Source organism: Ambystoma mexicanum, chromosome 11 (assembly GCF_040938575.1).
Source record: "Ambystoma mexicanum isolate Mex_15411 chromosome 11, UKY_AmexF1_1, whole genome shotgun sequence".
In the NCBI taxonomy this organism is placed as follows: domain Eukaryota; kingdom Metazoa; phylum Chordata; class Amphibia; order Caudata; family Ambystomatidae; genus Ambystoma; species Ambystoma mexicanum.
The window spans coordinates 1,009,777,312-1,009,784,561 of NC_090934.1; positions in this window are offsets into that span (position 1 = coordinate 1,009,777,312).

The following is a 7,250-nucleotide window of genomic DNA, read 5'->3' on the forward strand; positions in this document are numbered from 1 at the left end:
GCCAGAGGAAGGATGGGGAAGTGAGACATTCCCCCAACACGTGAGATTGAACTTTTAGATATTTGCAAACCAAGAACTGCCCTTTTGGCCAGGGGAAGTCAGCCATTCCTCTGGACTAGGAAGATCTCCTTTTTGATTTAGTTCAACATAGAATGTGAGGGACAGAGTTAGGATTCTGACATAGGACTGCAGACCTTTTGTTTTTTGCCATCCTGACTGTAACATGTGAAGAATCCAACGGATCCCTCATTGAAACCCTGCCTAAAGTCTCGTCCCAGGTGGCCAGGGAAAGGCTGATACTTCCTGATCCTGACCTTGGGGGTGGTATAGTGTGGGAGGATCACCTGGGAGGACAGAAGGCCCCAGGCGGTGAGGATATCCTGTGGGATGAGATTCAGTATCTGTCCTCTGAAAGGAAGTGCCTTTCTGGGTTACCAAAACAGGTAATGGCATATTGCCATTATAATATCCCTGACCCACGTATAAGATCTATGACTCTGGGTACAAGTTCTGTAAAATCTGAGAAAGCCCTGTCAACAGAAAGGTCTTCGAAGTCATTTCAGCATGAACACCCACCTTACGCCCAAATGTATAATGTAAAAGGATTTGGCAAAAGTGCCTTAAATCAAATGTCTTCCTCTGTAACCACACATTCTAAATGTCCATCTTTAAAGGATTATGAGGGGAACAAATCTACCCTTTAAATCAATTCAATGCTTAAAATAAATAGCTTTGTGGAAGGGGAATACTAGTCCCACTATCCCATGAGTACTGTGATGAGGAAGAGTGCTAAAGATGCATACTGTAGCAGTAGCCAGTCAATTAAGCCTAACAGCACACACCTGAAGGAACCTGTGAGGCATAAAAGGCCCCTTCTGGTGCAGGCAATTGGAAGGAGCGGGAAATGTGACTGGAGTGCAAGCAGCAGCAGTAAAAGAGCAGAAAGCAGAAGGCATGAAGCGGGCAAACCATTCAGAAGTGGGAGAACAAGAGAGGCGCCGCAACGTTGATACATCAGGTTTCCCCTGCTTGTACTGAGAGGGTCCTTGTTTCCCCAAACTCTGAAGAGCAGAGGCCGCACAGCGGAAGGCGTGCAGGGAGGCTGTCTTTCCCCATGTGAGCCTGATTGCTGTGGTTTCCGAGCACAGAACGTGTCAAGGACCAAGGCGAGGAGCAGCTGTGAAGCCGTGAGTCTTAGGAGCGAGAGGGGCTCCTTAAATATGTGGCCAGACCGGAGACACCTTCAGGGTAGAAGGGTGTGGGTCCCTGGGAGGCCGGAAGCAGTAGAAGTTGTGGCAGAAGTCGTGGAAGCGGTGCGACCTGCAGAGCAAGTGTTAAAGAAACCGGTGAGTGAAGCCTGACATTCTAATACCTTGCACAAGCATTGCTGGAAACAGTATCCATTTCCCTATTCACTCGCATATGGTTTAAAGCGAGCTGAAGTTGTTTGTTGAAGCTGTGATAGTTAAACAATAAATGTATATTAGAAAAGCCCTTTTCCTCGCGTGAAAAGCAAACGCTGCTTCAAACCCATGGTCAAACCCTTAAAAGACTGTAGCTACCTGAAGGAGTGGTCGCGTGTCACTTATTAAGAAGAGTGAAAATTGGGAAGGCCATTACAGAATATCTAACCTTGATAAAAACAATTGTTTAAACCTTTCAACTGTAAAAACTACATCAATGAGTGGCCGTGTGTACCTAACTGTGCTTCACAAAGAAAGTCTGAACCCTATTCTTTACTTCAACGCGGCATACCTGTTATACATAAGAAGTTAAATCTAACAGTGTATCCACTATTGAAAAGGAGAGCAAGCAGTGCCCAAGCCAAGAGTCTCCCCATATTAAGAGTGAAACTAGCCTTTTGCAGAGCTAAAACGCAATCTAACTGTTACTGTGAATCTAATAACGGTTCAACTGGTCTAAGATACAAGTGTGCAAGCATCACCTGAAGCTAAGAGAGTGGCACCAAAGTTTCTGGGTAATTACTTGGGCTGATAGCTGGCCGAAAAGTGAAGGTAAAGTTGGGGAAGGGAAACTGGCTGCTTCTAAAGACTATTTTGAAGTTGACACAACCTGTATTGCCAGAGACTGTGGAAGACAGAGAGAAGCGAGTCTTAAAGGAAAACTCAGGTTGTTATTGTGGCAGACAGACAAGAAAGGCAAAGAGGCTGTCCCTTTTGAAAAGAGATATTCAGAGGAAGAGTGCCTTGCCTTCTTGAAGGTTTTTAAGTACTTTAAAGTGAATCTTGTTGAAGCCTGCCTAGAAGTACAAATCAGTGAGGTTGTGGTAGTAGTCTAAAGTGCTGAAGTTGTGGTGGTATATCTAGTTGTCAGTAGATGCAATGGTGTAGTAGCCTAAACAAAGTGGAGTAATGTGAGACAAAGGTGACTGTCTCATGGCGCATTAAGTAGAAGTGAAGTTGTTGAAGTGGAAGCAACAGCACTGTGAAGTAATTCTAGCAAATATACCATTGTGAATTCAAAAACTGTAACTAATGAAATACTAACTGTTAACCAAGAACTGTGTCTAACTGACAGTTGTAGTGATTGCATTGCATATCAACTGTGGAAAGTCATTCTGAAGTGGTGACAAAAGCATTGTGGCTGGTATTACCATTAAAGCTGTTTTGAGGAAGTGAAACGTTTATATTTCAACACAGAGAAAACATTTGCTATCATTGGACTTTGGTTAACAAACCTTTGCTTTGACTTTGAACCATCAAGAACTGATTTGAGACTGTCTTACCTACAAGGATTTCCTCAGTTCTTTCTTTGGTTGAACATAAGCAGAATTGACCTTGAATCCTGGGGAAGGGAATTTACCCAGGACATTAGAAGGTTATTACGAAACTGTCAGTGTTGTTTGATATGTTGCATTGTCATGTATTTTTTGTGTGCATTTGTTGCTTAGTGTGAGGGCCATATGTCCTGTGTTTGTGTTTTCCCTTAGCTTTGGTTAGGCAGGGAAATCCTCAGCAGAGTAGGAATAGTGAGCATTATTCTATATTTATTTTGAGAATACAATCGCATATTTTGATAAATCTTCAAACAGTTGTCTGTCTCACATTACTGATCTCCTCCTCCCCCCGCACACCGACAAACATTAGCATTTTTGATTGAGGCAGGGACACCCCTCTTCAAGTTAGGGCAAGATAGGGTTTTACTTTCATTTACCACTTTGAATAAAAGTTTGTCAACCACCATGACCCCTCTGTGTCAGAGTCTTACTTCTGCGCCCTTACATTACTTAGAGCAGGCCTTTTTGTTTGAAGACACATATCCCCTAAACTTCCCTTTAATTGTGTTTTGAGCAGATGTCTGTGTGCCATGCATAGTTCAGTGACCTTTCCCTTAGCTTGTGTTTATGGAATTATTTTATGGTATGCCTAGTCTTTTCACAAATGATGACAAAAAGTTTGAAGCTGAAGACCCCAAATCCATTAACTGACAGCTGACATGGCCATTATAGATATAATCATCAAAACTAGTCCAAACAGATTGGCGTTGGCCTTTCATATGTGCTTCTTCATGTGCATTCCTGGGCTGGGTTAGGTCTCTTATGTGTTAGGTCGGAGGAATGAACCTTGGAAAGTTTCCCTACCTTAACCATGTCTAGCTGCACTGCCAATGGGCACAGCAAAGCAGAAATGAAACTTTAAATGAGGTTTAAGTTTTACCCTACATTTCAGATCTTTTTGGTTAAAAAGAAACATCAGCAACTCTAGTCATTGAATACGTGTCACATTTGAACTGCAGATGCACTTTTCCCTTGCAGGCCACTTTCACAATTATGAGGACATGATAAGAAATCCAGTCCTTTTATACTGCAAAGTTGCAGGACTGGAGGTTCTGGTGAGTCACCCCAGTTCTCACATGGATAACAAACTCCATGTTGCTCAGGCCTTAGACCATGGATTCTGATAATGCCAGTACATTCTGTGGACTGCTGTATTCCTTGGGAAATTAATGCACTCTAATAGATGAAACTTATTTCTTGTTTGCTTCTCAGCCTTGTCCTTTTGAATCGTCAAACAGTGCCTGAAAGAAAATATGTGATCTACATTGTTGTATTCGAGTATGAAATGCGACCTCAAAAATTAGGTGCACACAGATTTCTTTGAACTTTTCAATGGATCCTTTTAATCGTGACAGCAAGCAAGAGACAAAATCCATCAATTGACAGAATCAATGAATGGCACCTCTCTTGCTCTGCTAGAAAGGCCTTACACTTCATACTTTATTTTAGTCTTCATTCTTGTTGTGAAGGTCTTGGCAGTATTCTTATGCAAGGCTTGAAGGAGCCTTAAATACTGTGGATCCAACCGCTCTAAGAGCGTTCAATAGTTGGGATTGCTTGGAGTGCTCTATTGATTCAAAAGGGGGAATTATGTCAATAAACAGTAGGTACAATTTCCCTTTTTAAAAGTTGACCTATTTCATAAAAATGTACATCAAGTGAAGACCCTGCTATACCGCTCCTACCCTCCAAGTAAGCCCTCCTGTGATAGGCTACATCTTTTCCTCCCATTCTGCCCAGTTTTTGATTTGGGCAAGTGCTTCACCCTTCTAAGAGATTGGCATTCTCTCAGTCATTTTGCAAAAAAGTGGAAACGAGCTCAAAAGGAGGGTGCAACATAAGCAGGGATTCATTACTAAACAAATGTTACAGGAAGGGATCATGAAAGCCACTATACAACCCACACCCTGCTCTCTGTTTTAAAGTGTTTTTAAAATTCTCCTTCTCTTTTGTTCATCTTTAAATTGAATTTAGTATGGATAACGAACAATAAAATATTGTATTGAACATCATCAAGGCAAACAACACCCAGCTGAGCTTTTGGGTGCATCTGTAACTAACTTGGTGTTGCGAGCAGGACACGAGTATACTTCGCTTGAATGACTTGCATGCCCAAGCAGTCATGATATAATGGGGGAAGCCCTGGTTTTCAGGGCAGAAGCATTCAAATGTTTAACTTGGCTGCTGCTTATCTACCATGACCGGTTATAACAGAGCAATGTTATTCTTGATTGGTTCCCTTGTATATGAATAAATAAACAAGATTCTGACTGGCACAGGCCACCCTCTACCATATGGATCAGACTTTTTCTTTGCCTGCCAGCCCTCTCCGTGTCCTTAAATTATTATAGCCAGAGCCGAAACACTAAATTTTTCTGTTAGAAGGGACTAGGCTCTTAGGATTCAAAACACCTAGAGGCTGATGCCCACTGTGACCGCCCACAGACTGGGCAGGACCTTTTACCCGAGTAAATATACTGGCCACCAGAGAACTAACAATGGTGTTGAGGCCCCCAAGTCCTCCCAGAGCAATCCCACCAAGACGAACACGTTAGATCACAAGCCAGGTCAGAAGTACACACCAACAACACACACATCATTCGTAATGACCTTTGCCTGCACTTGCAGAGATGCCTGGAAATTGCCCTGGAACTATGATGCTTTTGTGGGTGCTGGTCTGACTAAGTGGCATCTGCCCAACTTAAAGACGTGCAGGCAGATTCCAAATAAATATATCAGCCGGTCCCAGCTCCACTATGTCTAGGGTTCTAGAGGTAGGTCTTTGCCAGTCAGACATCAGACTTTGTCCAACTTATTTTAAATGTTATCAAACTAACGTTGCCTAGATCCAACTCCGTTATACCAAAATGTTTCTCCTTCACAGTGCAAGACATATGCTTGATCTCTGTGTAGAAAGCTGCTAAGGAATGAACAATATCTCCTATCAGAATTTTCGAATGGGGAGGAAGGGGTGCGGGGCGCAGAGTTGAATTACTGAGGGATGGGACTATGTTGAAGTGGTTTGGAGATTCGGGGAGAGTCAGCGGTCTTCTTTTCCTCTGTCATGTAGTTGCTGGGAGACCCAGTCCAGTCTCCTAGGGGAAAGGTGAGTCCTTTCTTCTGCCCTTCCCAGCCAGGCAGGTTTGTAGAGACACTTGCAGGGTCCGGCCACTGCCTCAGTTGCAGCATGCCTTGTCCACCCAGTTGGTCATCCCATATAGGGCCTGGAAATGGCTAGGGACAAGAGTTTGCCTCTTGCTTAGAAGTCTTCACCTCTATGTCAAATGACTATGGGATAGATTGTATCCCCAACAGAGTCCCAGGTGAATCCTTTTTGTCTTGAAGTGCAAATGTGAAACAATCGAGGAGAAGGCCCCCCCTGTATGTAGTCAAATGGCTTCTGCGGATTGGTCCAGAGAAAGCCCGTTGTCAAGGGTTCAATCTGGGCTGCGGTAAAAAGTGCCCTTTGCCTGCTGATAACATACGCAGAAGGCCACATCTGCAGGAAAAGGGAACCCATGGTATGAACCTTTCCTCTGGGCTACTCTATCTCTGACCCCCTTTCTCACTTGAAAAGGACTGCCATAATCAGCACCCTCAGTGGAGGAAGATGTTGACTCTCTCCCGGGGGTTCAAAGAAGACATTTCCTGAGCTGGGTTGTTGTGTGTACACCCATGCCAGACAGCTAATACACACCCAGCACTGTCATTCCAGAGTCACTGCTCACCAGACATGGCTTATATTTAAATAACTGCCACCAGCAGTTCTGGGTTACACAATTATGATGTTTTGGACCAGAGGTGCTGAAGGTTAAAATGACATGCCACCTTTGCCTGCTAGAACTTTGCATCTTTGATTTCCAGCAGTCGTGTCTAGGAATGCACATACAGGCTTGAATACTACCCTCCTTCCTCTGCAGAACAGCTGCTTGCTTCTTGGTATGTCGGGGGACAATCGGAGTAAGGCACATGCGTGTATTGGGAAAGTGAGTCTGATTAGCAGATCCTTCTTCCAGAAACAGAATCACCAGCAGCATTGTATTATTACAAATAAAAAAAACTCCGGTGATTCAACCCTCACCATATGGCATTCCATCACAAACACCCCCAGGCTAGTCTCATGGAGCTGACGTGAGCCAACACAAGCATCACTGATGCTTACCCAGCAGTTCAACAGGGAAGAAGATGAGCTTTGGGAAGTTTATTGAAGACCAGATGATCCTCGACCGATCACGCGTGAATTGTTAAGGAGTTCCAGGAGCCCCCCACAGGGGAGAGGTAATGAGAGGCCAGAGCCGCCCACACCGTGCTCTGTGTCACACAGAGAGCCTTAAAATTGATGCTACACTCAACAGGGGGCAATGCGAGGGCATCAGCTCACGGGAAATGTGCTTTAAGAATCTCCATGTAAGGAGCAGATGGGCAGCTGCGTTGTGCACCCTCGGAGGATGGG